The 13,932-nt window shown below is 35.6% G+C and overlaps 1 pseudogene; it reads left to right on the forward strand.

Annotated features, from left to right (window-relative positions):
* The first annotated feature begins 3,318 nt into the window (after nt 1-3,318).
* LOC136071543 (flavin-containing monooxygenase FMO GS-OX2-like) lies at nt 3,319-5,479 on the forward strand (annotated as a pseudogene).
* The last annotated feature ends 8,453 nt before the right edge of the window (nt 5,480-13,932 follow it).

Genomic DNA, 13,932 nt, shown 5'->3' on the forward strand with positions numbered 1-13,932 from the left:
CTTGCATTCTCCCCTTGTTTTTTTTTTTTTTTTTTTTTTTTTTTTTTGGTTTTATCTCTTTGTCTTTGTCCTTTCCTTAGCACTATGCCTAGGAAGACTAGAGCTCATAGGTCGGTTCCCTCACCTTCACCTCCCCCACCTTCTTTTGACCGTGAGAGGTTTCCGAGTGAGAAAAACCAAGAGATTTTTGAAAAGCTAAACCTTAAGAGAAAGATTTGGGCTGAGCGTTCTGTTTTGTTAGATGGGCTTGATCCTGCCATTAGGGCAAATTTTGAGCGTCGAGGCTAGTTATCTCTGCTGGATATTTTTAATCCTCCTCCTCCAACTACTCTAATTAGAGAGTTCTTTTCAAACATCTCTATCCGCGTCTATGATTTCAACACTTTGGTAAAGAGTTGAATACGAGGCGTAGAGTACACCATTACTCCTACTATAGTGGTTGATGCTCTAGGGGTACCTTTGGTCCAGCACCCTGTCTATCCTTATGATGAGTGTCCTCTTTTGAGTGATGTCATGTCTTACATCACTAGATCTTCTATCCAGTAGGGTTCTGATCCTAGGATCACCACTGCTGAGCTATCTGAGTTGCACTATCTCTTTTTTAGGATAGCATGTCATTCTATGTGGCCCATTTCTCATCTTCACACCATTCCTCTCGAGTAGTGTGTCTTTTTATACGCTCTTGTTTCTGATGCTCCTATTAGTTTTCCTCATTTGTCCCTTCGTTCTTTGAACAATGTTTATAGGAGTTCATCTTCCTCTCATGCCCTTGTCCATCCTATTTTTATTCATAGGATTTTGTTATATCTTGATCTTGGCAGTTTCCCTTCCTCTGAGCCCATTCATGTTATTGCTCCCATAGGTACATCTTTTCTTAGATAGAGGGCTGCTCATTTTCGAGCTGGCTCTAAACACCCTAGGTCTGAGCCTTCTGGTAGCGCACCTCCTCCTTCTTCTTCTGCAAATCTTGCTAGTGAGGATGTTCCTGATCCTATTGGTGATGCTGCTGCTGCTGATGTTCCTCCACCTCCTTCGGATGACTTTAATATTCGTTGTACCTTGGAGACTGTCAAAACCGTTCAGGCAGCTCATAGTCAGATTTTGGTGGACTTGCTTGATGAGATACGTGCCCTGCAAGCCGACTTAGCATATCTTCGTTCACCCTCACCACCTCCTTTTGATGATGGCGTGTGATTGTCCTTTGGCATTCCGTCACATAAAGGGGGAGTAGTTTTGACACTGTAGAGGAGTTTTTGTAGTTAGGGGGAGTATTTTATTTGTTTTGCGGAGCTAGTGGAGATATTAGATTGTATCTAGGTGCTTCACCTTGTATATCATTTTTTTGGGGCTATTCATGTTAGGGGGAGTAACATTGTTTCTTTGTGTTCACTGCTTATTGATTTATATTTATGAGTTATTCATTGATATATGTCTTTATTATGTGTTGTGTGAAACATACAAGAATGTCATATTTGTTTATTTACTGTTTTCTGTCACACATGCGCTTATGCGTTTGTTGAGTGTTTCAAGAATATACAGGTTGATTCAATTGAGCTGCTATCTACACTTGCAACTAATGGATTGTAGTTAGGATTGAATTTGTATTTATGAGCATTATTTTTGTAAAGGGCTTTTACTTGTAAATTTTGAACTTTTAATTTGTGTTTTGTCACGAATTGCTAAAGGGGGAGTTTGTTAGGTTCTAAAAACTTAGAATTTGATGTATTTAGAACTCTAATGTATAAGGTTGGCAAACCATGATCAAAACAATATGTTTAGTCTTGTTTAGGCTTACTCAAAGTTGTATATTTTATGTAAAGTTGGATTCGAGAGACTGCAGATGCATTGGTGCATTTCGGCCTAGCTCGATTGATCGAAAGTCGGCTAGAATGTTTTTCTACAAAATTTCCAACTCAGCCCTACCTTATTAAACGTTTTGGGTTTTCTATGTTTGCCCTAGGTATATAAGGCAAAACCCTAGCCACATTTTTTAGAGTTGCTCTGATTGTATTGTTGCTCATAGTTTACGATTTGTGTGAATCTCTTGTGAGATTATTGAGGAGCTTTCCTTCACATAAACTTAGGGTTTTCTAGGTAGAGATATTTTCAATATCTTGATGATCAACTCAGTTGCTATCATTGAAGCTTAAAGAAACACAAGTGGGAGTGCTTATATCTTGTGGAGAATCCAAGAAAGAAGGAGTCCATGGATTCGAAACTTGCACGTGGTCGTGTCAGTAAGTTCTACTGGTGGGTAGCATTAGGAAGTTAAGCGGGGAGCTTGTAAGTCCTTTTGTATGAACTTCGATTCTTTCAAGATAGTAGATTCAAGTTTATCTTGAGGATAGCTAGGTTAAATTCTTCCCAGATTTTTACCGTATGGTTTCCTAGGTCATCATATTTTGTGTTATTTACTTTTCCGCTGCTTTATATTCTTGATATGATTGTTTGATTGTGTTAACCTAGATTTGCATAATTTGACTAAGTTAATCACTTGACTAATTAACTAGGTTAATCTGGTTGGGTTAAGGGGTCTAAAAAGAGTGAAAGTAGCACATATAGCAAGATACTCTTTTGGAAATGGTTTTGGAGTAAGCCTCTCAAGTCGTATCTTTCATTTTTCATACAAAATGCACAACAATTGTGAAAAAATAAAAATAAAAAATTGAGTTTGCACCTAAAATAGAACTTTTTAGGCACAATTTTTTTGACAACGTATAGTGACGTGTTATTAAGAGTAAATAATAAAATGATATCACCAACAAACTCAATCATTACCTCATATAAAAGGTTGTATATGTAGTATTATTGTTCACAAAATAATGCTATTTTGACTTTATTTTTATAGTAATATCGTTTATGCCAACTAGATGTCAATGCCACGCAATGAATACTAAATCTAATAACACAAACAAAAGTTATAAGAAGAGTGGGAAAAAGAAAAGACCAATAATGTTGCTTAATAACTTTCCCTTGTCAATATTTAATATGATGTTTTCACATTTCTAATTTTATTCAACCTATTGAGGTCACATACTATTGAGTATTGATAAGCATTTAAATGAATGAACATTGCTTGCACCCTAAACTTCTGACTCTCAATATTTATTTGTGGCTAAAACATGGGGACTTCTGACTTGCTACTAATTGTGCCGTGTACCCTAAACTTTTCTGATTAACATATTACTGCTCATCACGGCCTATATATTCTCCTAAAGAAGTAAACGGTTGCAAATCCATCATTCATTATAAAAAAAATAAAAAATAAAAACAGTAGATCAATGTCACTCTATCTCCAATGCAGACTATTCCCCATCTATGCGAGCTCGTTCTGCAATCATGCAAAATGGCAATAACAATAACAATAATAATGAAAGAGCAAATGATTGCTCCCATCCACTCACAACTCAACACATGTCTATGATTGGTGCGGGCGCTGTGGGGCTTGTAGCAGCCCGAGAACTCCACCATGAAGGCCATAGCGTCATAGTGTTTGAGCGAGGAGACCAAGTTGGAGGCACCTAGGTCTACACCCCTAAGCTCGATTCCAGCCTGACCCAGACCTCGGTTCACTCCAGTCTCTACCAATCCCTCCGCACTAACCTCCCCCGAGAGTGCATAGGCTTTAGGGACTACCCGTTCGTCCCCAAAGACGACAAAGGTAGAGACCCGAAACGGTTCCTGGGTCACCTAGAGGTTCTAATGTATCTGCAAGACTTCACAAGCGAGTTCGTGATTGATGAGTCAGCGAGGTTTGAAATAGAGGTAGTGCACGTCAGATTGGAAGAAGAGAAATGGAAAATAAAATCGAGAAAGAGAGGCAAAGATGATAATGAAAGGGTTTGGAATTGGATGAGATATTTGATGCCGCTGTTGTATGTAACGGACACTACACCCAGCCTCGTGTCGCCGATATTCTTGGTATTTCTTCCTAGTATAAAATTAAGCGTGGTGCTCACAGCTCAGTCGTGTGTATTTCGATTATCTGCACCCCTTCCTCTATTCCCCATGCCTTCCTCAGAGTGTTGTGAGACACTCTTTTATTAAAGGACTTGCAAGTAAGAAATTTGTTGATCAGACTCTGAGCAAAACTCTCGATTTCTTCCTTTCGAGTCTCATCCGAGATTGCTATGACTTCCTCTTCCTCCGTTGTTAACTTCATGTTCTCAAAGCTATTAAGCACATCATCCGCCATCGTTCAATGGAAAAAAGAAAGGAAAAGACAGGCCCTTAGGATCCCTAAGGGAAGGAGAGCACTCGGAAGCACGAGAGATAGAGAGCTCCTATCTCAGTAGAGAGCGCAAAGCCACTAAGCCAGTCGTGTATTTTTTTGGCTAATATATATGGGTTTTATAAATTTGATCTTAAAGGCATATATTAGTCAAGTATTTTACGAATTTTTTTACGAAAAATTGAAAAAATTATCAAAGTGTGAATTTTTTTCTAAAATTGATGATTAATTTATATTTAAAGTTGGATTCAAATTATACTTGATGTAAGTCATACCTTATGTAAGTTTAAATAATATTACACCAATCAATATTTTTTAATTGATTGTGAATTTTGATAAATATATATATAGACACACACGATTACACACATGATACGGTACTAGTTACAAAGTTTAAAATATAGTTGTAACTAAACTGATTTTCCAAGAAAGGAAAATTTTATATGAGTTTTTAATCTATTAGAAGAGACGAGATAATATAACTAATTAACATCATTATTTTATAAGGATTGAAAGCGATCCTTTTTAAGTTTTGTATAGACTAAAATTGATAATTTTTTTATGTTTTTATGCAAATAAAAAAATTATTTTAACTTTGGAAAAATTATTAGTTTATACAAATAGTATCAAATTATTGTGCTCTAAAATATTTTTAATAATTTTTCAAAATATTAAAATCACTCTTTGCTGCTTTAATAAAAAATAAAAAATAAAAAATGACTCTTTATCAAATGTCTTATAATTTAACTAGTTGGCACTCTTTAGGATCGCCAACAAAGATTGAATGGTTCAAATTCTCTCACCTCTAACTACTGGGAAAAGAAAATAAATTCACTTTTAGTCTAGCCGTCTAAGTCTAAAGACCAAAATTATAATTTGACTATTTTCTTTTGTTTGTCAGGAATAAATTAGTGGCCTGGGAAGCAAATGCATAGCCACAATTATCGTGTTCCTGAACCTTTCCAAGATCAAGTATGTGCCAAGTTTCTATTTGCTTATTCTTTATCTTTGTATATATACAAACATTCGATTTTGTATTATGGTTGTTGGGGATATTATACAAAGTAATAATAGAATAACAAGTTTAACACAAAAGACAAATATAAAATGAATAACTTGGAGGGTCAATATCGTTTTCCTTAGACAATATTTGCCTCCCATACTATTGTTGCTAAAGGGTTATCACAAATTTGTTCCCAGGATACAACCAAGATGTTGGGTTCTACATATAGCAATTCTAGAGAATAATCACAGAAATTCTTGTGTTTCTCTCTAAATTACCATTTTTCAAGCGAAAATAAGCCTTTATTTATACTTATAGGGTTATATTTCATCAAAAGGCACGTATAGAGAGTTAAAATGTTTCATAAAACCGTTCACAAGGCTTAAAACTTCTTCAACCTTTCCGAACAGTCACCAAAAAAATTCGGTAGAAAATTCAGCTTTCAAGTTTTGATCGATCAAGAGGTTCTTTCGATCGATCGAATGCTATTTTCGATCAATCAAAGAGGAATCGACTAGCGATCGAACTAGGCAGAAGCTCCAAGATTTTTTCTTTACCATTTCAATCGATCAAGCCAAAACTTCAACCGATCAAAAATGCTTAATTCAAAATTTTAACTTAGAAAATTCAAAAACAATATTCTCTAAACTTAAATAACATTATTACAACCTATCCTTGTATATACCTATATATACAACAATCCCCGTTAGGTTGTAATAATATATGTCTCACTTAATTGATATTCTATCATGCATAATGGAAGGTGTCTTTCAACTTAAACATCCCCTTAGTGTAATTGCTCAAGAAATTAAAAGAATTAATGGTGGCTTGGTGCTTAAACCAAAACTCTTATATGTTGAAATAGGAAACAACACACACATGAGAACATCCACAACACATTTAGAAATCCAATGTTGTTAGCACTATTATGGTCTTGTGCTCTTCCCATTTTAGTGAACATTTACAAGAAAAAACCCTTTACTCTTATTAGAAGCAGCACCACTTCTATGTTCACAAAGGTGAAGTTCCTTCTTATGTCCCTCTTACATAGACATTTACACTTTATGAACTTCATTAAGTGTGTAAAACTCATCCTCAATTTCATCGTAACAGTTTGCACTAATCCATCCTAAATGAGACACAAAATTAGTGCTCTTACTAACAACGTATCAATAGCTTGTTGTTACCCTTTAAAGCTCTTTAGAATAAATTAATTTGAGGTAGGGTTCCCACTATTAGTGACTCTCTTAAAAGAAGGGTTTTAGTCCCATTACAATGGATGTTACCCCATCCATATCTTGAGACACTGCTTTGGTTAAAGGGTCTGCCAAATTACTATTTGACCTTACATAGACAATTGAAATGGTACCAAATTCTATTAATTGTCTTATGTAATCATGTTTTAGACTTATATGTCTAGACTTACCATTATATATTTTACTGTATGCTCTACCCAAGGTGGCTTCACTATCGCAATACATTGAAATGGCTGGTATTGGTTGTGGCCACAACTCTATGTCTAACAACATATTTCTTAGCCATTCCGCTTCCTTGTTTGCTGCCGCCAAGGTTATAAATTTTGTTTCCATGGTGGAGTGAGAAATACACATTTGTTTCTAATAGGCTAAGAATGTATTGACCCATTGTGATGAATTAAAAAATTAATTAGCCAAGTTAATTAATTAATTTAATTAGCATGCAATACGCGTGGTAGCACAAACAAATCACCAATTAACTAAATGCGGCGAAAATTAAATTGACACGGTAATTTGTTTACAAATGGGAAAAACCTACATGGCAAAAACCTCACTGAGTGATTTTAAGATCACCACTCTCGAGAATTCACTATTATCACAACAAGCGGTTATAAGTAAAGAAATTTCAGTACCTTATACCAACCTATAGTTGAACCATTACCCTAATACCCAATTGGGCTTATTCTGTAGTGACAATCTCTCCTTTTCAATGCACGGCTCCCAGTACGTGACTAACCAATTCGATGCGTGGATTCCAGTACACGGCTTACTCACTAACTTGAGAAAGATGTTGGCTGCAAAGTTTCTCAGTTCATCATTCGATGAAGATCACCAAACTCCTTGGTCACAAAATCCTATGGTGTACAAACACAGCAGCTTCTTCAAGAGAAAGATGAACTAGGGCAAATTCTGTCTCCGATCACAATTTGCATGAACACAACTTTGCTTCACACTCGCGCAACCTTTAACGGCCCTTAAAAGAATCCATATATATGTTTAGGGTTGTAAGAAAAGAAAGCCTAAACATATACACACGGATTGAATGAAAATCAGAGCTAAAAATCTGTTTTTCATAAATCTCGATAGATAGCTTATCTGTCAAGCTAGCTATCGAGCATCAGGCTTCAGTAACTTTTAAATCTCGATAGATACTAGCTACCAAGTTTTAAAATTCAGCACTTTTTCACTTATTTTTTGGACAAATTTGCATGGCTTTAACACTTGAACTTGAAATCTTGTTCCTTAAAGCATTAAACACATCTTAGATCTACCCAATTACAAGTAAAGTGCATTTTGTTAAAGGATTAGCCAATTTTAATTTGACATATGTTCCTAAAATTAAATCACATATGTCCTAATAGTTTCTTTGATGCCCAAAAGATGGCACAGCAAAAGTGAATATCCAACCAAACATAGATTTGTTATCACTCACACCAGTAATCCAACTAACATCTGAATAACCTTCCAACACAGCAAGAAATCTAAAATAAAAGAGTCATAAACTTATGGTTTTCTTCAAATAACCAAGAACTCTACCAATTTTTTTCTAATGATCCACACTTGGATTACTTGTAAATCTAGAAAGTGTGCCCCTTGAAAACGATATGTCTAGTCTTGTACAATGCATAGTATACATCATGCTACCAATAGCACTAGCATACTCGAGCTGTGCAATTACTATTCCAGTATTTTTACCCAACTTTATGCTCCGATCGAAATGTGTATTTGCTTCCTTTATATTAAGATGTTCAAATCTTTGAAGCACTTTCTCAACATAATGAGATTGACACAATAAAAATCTTTCACTATGTCTTTTAATTTTGATTCCCAAAATAGCATCTACTTCGTTTAAATCCTTCATTTGAAACATAGAAGATAGATACTTTCTAGTTTCACATACATCTTTCATATTTGTACCAAATATGAGCATGTCATCCACATAAAGACATACAATGACTCCATAATCCTTTGTAAATTTGGAATACATACATTTGTCGGAACTATTATGCACAAAGCCATCCGACAAAATTGCTAAGTCAAACTTTTTATGCCATTGTTTTGGAGCTTGTTTCAAGCCATACAAAGACTTGACTAACTTGCAAATTTCTTTTTATTTCTAGGAAGTACAAAACCCTCAAATTGTTCCATGTAAACTTCCTCATCAAGATCACCATTTAGGAAAGCTGTCTTAACATCCATTTGATGTACAATCAAATTGTATATGGATGCAAAAGCTAACAACACACGAATAAATGTGATCCTAGCCACCGGTGCATAGGTATCAAAATAGTTTACTCCCTCCCTTTGTTTAAAGTCTTTTACCACTAACCTTGCTTTAAAGGTTCATATTGATCCATTAGTATTATATTTTCTTTTAAATATCCATTTACAGCCAATTAGTTTTGAACTAGTAGGTAGATCCACCAGGAACCAAGTATTATTGGATGATATTGAGTCCATCTCATCATTCATAACTTCTTTCTAGAAAGTTGAATCTCTAGAAGCCATAGCTTCCTCATATGATTTAGGATCATCCTCTATATTAAACACAATAGGTATTTTATTTAGGACCACTTGTCTATTTCCTTTAATAAGAAACAATTGAACTTGATAAGAAATGAAGTCTGGACCAAAGTCCTTTATTTTTCTTATCCTTTGACTCTTTCTTCGTTCACTTGGTGAACCACTTTCAATCCTCTTAGTACCACCCAAAGTAGTATTAGGATTAGAGTCACCTTGTTGTGTTTGAGTAGGTATCAAAGCATCAATGAAATCTTTACTTAATTTATCCTCAATAAACTCAACATCTCTTGATTCCACCACTGTGTTTGAGCTTAAGTCTAATAATCTATATGTTTTTGAATTTTCAGCATAACCTACAAACACACTTTTCATAACTTTTGGTCCTAACTTTGTTCTTTTTGGATCAACAACTCTAAAAAAGGCTAAAAACCCCCCACACTTTGGTATAATCAAGGTTTGATTTCCTTCCATTCCATAACTCATATGGAGATATTTTAATCTTCTTAGAAGGTACTCTATTGTGCACATGACATTTTGTAAGCAATACCTCTCCCCATAAATTAAATAGGAGCTCTACACTTAAGATAATGGCATTTACCATATCTACAAGAGTCCTATTTTTCCTTTCAGCCAAACCATTTTGTTGGGATGTATAAAGGGCTGAACTTTAGTGTATTATACCATATTCCTCACAAAACGTAGAAAAATCATTAGGAAAATACTCACCACCTTTATCACTTCGTAGGATCTTTATTTTCCTATCTTTTTTATTTTCTACTTCATTTTTATAACATTTGAACATGTCAAAAGATTCATCTTTATTTCTCATTAAATACACATATGTAAATCTAGAGAAATCATCAATGAGTGTAATGAAGTATCTTTTACCTCCTCTAGTTAATATATCATTCAATTCACATACATCAAAATGTACAAGTTCAAGCATAATAGAATTTCTATCCGACTTAGAAAAAGGTTTCTTTGTAATCTTTGCTTAAATACAAATTTCACATTTCTTTTCATCGTCATGCTTATATGAAATTATACCATACTTTGATATAAACTTCAAGTATTTGAAATTTAAATGTCCTAATCTAGCACGCCATAAATATGAAGAATCAACAAAATAAGTACAACCAGAAACTTCCTTATTAATAATACTTAGTTTGTACGTGCCATCAGTAGCATATCATTTTCCTACAAATATCCCATTCTTGAACAAGATTAACTTGTTCGATTCAAGTATCAGCTTTTACACCACTCTTACATAACAAATTGGTAGACACAAGATTCTTCTTGATATTAGGTACATGAAAAACATTGTCAAGATCAGCATCTTACCAGAACTCATTTTCACATCAACGGTGCCCTTTTCAAGAACCTTTGCTTTATTGTGATTGCCCATCAGCACTTGTTGTTCTATGGAAAACTCATCATAAGTCCTGAATTGCTCTTTGTTGTTGCACACATGCACCATTACACCCGAATCGAACGATCAATCAAATGGATTTGCAATCACAACCATATAAACTTCAGCGATCATACCAATATGTATGCCACTCACCATAGCAACAATGTCCTCAATGACATTCATTTCAATGGTATAGCCTTCTTAATCCTTTTTCTTGTTCTTTAAGAGTTTATATTAGCAAATGTAATAGCCTTTCTTTCCACAATGAAACCATGCCCGGTTCTTCTTGTCCTTGTTAGGATTATTGGAGTTGTTCTTCTTGAAACCACTCCTACTTTTGTTCACTTTCAAGTGCTTATTGGTCTTACTCGAACTCCCACTTTGAACATTACTCACATTGTTAACATTCACTTTAAAATCAGTGTTAGTCACATCTCTAACCCTATCCTCTTTAATTCGAAGATGTTGTCCGAATTGTTCTAAAATGAGATCTTCCGAGATATGCAGAAGCTTCTTCCTAAAATTATTCCAACTTGGTAGGAGTTTCGCAATGATTGCACCTACTTGGAATGATTCAGGAATATTGATTGACAAATCACGAAGTTTATTGACCAAAATTTGTAATTCATGCACTTGATTTAAAACTAAGATATTATCAAGCATTTTATAATCAAAATACTTTTGAATAATAAACTTATTCATACCTATCTTCTCAATTTTGTATTTTGCCTCCAAAGCATTCCAAATCTCCTTTGGTGACTTCAGTAATGTGTAGAGATAATAGAGATGATCCGAAAGAGTATTGAGAATATGCCCTCTGCAAATCAGTTCCTCTTCCTACCGTTTCTTTCTTTGCGCCTTTATCTCATCAGTGTCTTCATCACTTGCAATAGGAAAAGGCATCAAATTCGAGTCCAAGACAAAGAAGAGTTTGAGTGCAGTAAATAGGAATTTCATCTTGTCTTTCCATCTAGAGAAATTGGTTCCATCAAAGCGATTTAACTTCACCAACTCATGATTTAACATCTTTAACGCTGAAACATCACTTGTTCCTTCAATTATAGGAAATATTGTCTAAGATTATTGTGGATATTATACAAAGTAATAATAGAAGAATAAGGTTAACACAAAAGACAAATAAAAAATAGATAACTTAGAGACACGATATCATTTTCCTTAGACAATATTTGCCCCCACACTATTGTTGCTAAAGGATTATCGCAAATTTGTCCTCAGGATACAACCAAAATGTTGGATTCTACAAATAGCAATTTTGGAGAATAACCACAGGATTTCTTGTGTTTCTCTCTAACTTACTATTTTTCAAATGAACATAAGCCTCTATTTATACCCATAGGGTTATATTTCATCAAAAGGCATGTATAGAGAGTTAAAACATTTCATAAAACCATTCACAAGGCTTGAAACCTCTTCAACCTTTCTGAATAGTCACCAAAAAAATTCTACAGAAAATTCATCTTTCAAGTTTCGATCCATCGAGAGGTTCTTTCAATCGGTCGAATGCTCTTTTCGATCGATCGAACAGGAATCGACTAGCGATCGAACCAGGCAGAAGCTCTTGGATTTTTTCTTTACCATTTCAATCAAATTTTCACTTAGAAAATTCTAGAATCTGAATTTTCACTTTACGAAACAATATTCTCTAAAATCAAAGAACATTATTACAACATATCCTTGTATATATCTATATATACAACAATGGTAGGGGTATTACTTTGAAATTGTAGTTTTTGTTTGCTATATGATTTGGAAAAGATATTGATTGCAACGCATAAGTAGAATCAGATAATACGAAAGAATGCTTGATAATTCTTGAGATTCTTGAGGTAAGGACCTTAGAAATTACTTTGTGCTATAGATCTATTGATTTAAAATAGTTATATCCTAGGATAACTTATTTTAGTATTGTTTTTTGGACATCTTCTAAGTAATTGAATTAATTATGATGGGAGTTTAGGTCTTATTGGAATTTTCTTGAGGAGTTTTAAGAGTTTTTTAATAGACATCGTTTAGTAAGTGTAAGGACTCAATTTGAATTGAGTGTTGGGTTTTCAGCCCAACAAGCCCAAACAATACATTTATAGAGAGTGGGCTGACAGGCTTAGGTGCTGGCCGTCGATCACCATGCCCAAACTTATTTTTAAAAATGGCTGAGTGTTTTCTTACAAATGAGGGAATGCTCCTCGGCCTGTGGCCGAGGAGGCCCTTCTTTCCCCCCCCCCCCCCTTCTTGGCTTTACCAGTGGATAAGACGAACCCTATCGTCCCTTGTCTTCATGTAATACGTCTTACCCCTCAGGTGATGAAGATTATAACACCAATCACATCATGGTGAGTCAGTCTCAGCCCCATTTTCTCATTCAGGGTATCTACACACCCTAGTATCCTAAACACATTCACAGCACACTGAGTGGGGGACAGGCGGAAATGCCTGAGGTAATTGAGGGTCACCGGCCTCATAGGGATTCTCATCCCTCCTTCTACAAAAGCAACTATTGGAATTACGACCTCACCCTCTCTCCTCTTAAGGTACCACTTTCCTTCTTCGCAGTATTTCAAGTTCACATTACCGAGTATTCCATAGTCAACAATGAATTTGTTCATCATTTCCTCGGACTCAACCAACTCCTTAAACTTACCCATTCCCCAAAGATAACTAAAAGCTCTAAAAAAGAAAAAGAAGAGTGAAATCAAGGAAATTTGGGGTCACTAGAAAAAGAAAACTTACAGAGGTATGACGATACTCTTCAGCTAATGTGCCAGTCGAACCAAGTTCAAACTATGTGCGTCAATAATGATAATCGCGAAAATGATGAAACCAAGCAAGTCAAACAAGTATTTATACTCTCCCTTAATTTTCCCAAATGAAACCGCTTTCTCATAAAGGCAGGAGATCATGCCGTTTAAAGTGGGGAACGTGGTGCCGTCAAAATTTAATGTGGGCACCCATTAATTCTCGAAACGCTAAAAACGCGCATCGGGCAGTCAAGAAGCCGCCAGCATCAGTATAAACTAAAGTGAGGCCATTCGTCCAGTGGATCCGCATGTATCAAAACCCTCCTCCCCGTTCGAGGGAACGTGCAGCAGAGTTTTGAGGGGCTATTGTGGGGTCCGTGGGCCTGATAGCCTCAGTCCTTCATATAGCAGGCCCAAGGCCCATGCCGAGGAGCGCAAGCTATTTCTGAGGAGAAAGGGGGAAGCCTATTCTCTTGAATCCACGCCGAGGACACCTTGTCCTCGGCCTGACAAGAGTGATTTCGGGGAGTGGCTAACCCAAGGTAAGCTGTCACTCTCGCATTTAATGCACTCAACTAACCCCCTGGCCGCATTAATGGAGAGGTAACCCCTTGGCAGGATAACGTTGGTCAGAGTGAGCCACTTGAGTATCGATAAAGCTTCTGATGGGATGGACGACCAGAGAAAAAGGCGAATAGACAATCAACAGATGGAAGCAAAGATAGGAAGATTAAAACTATAAAGAAGAGAGC

Source organism: Quercus suber, unplaced genomic scaffold, assembly GCF_002906115.3.
Source record: "Quercus suber isolate HL8 unplaced genomic scaffold, Cork oak 2.0 scaffold_324, whole genome shotgun sequence".
Lineage (NCBI taxonomy): Eukaryota > Viridiplantae > Streptophyta > Magnoliopsida > Fagales > Fagaceae > Quercus > Quercus suber.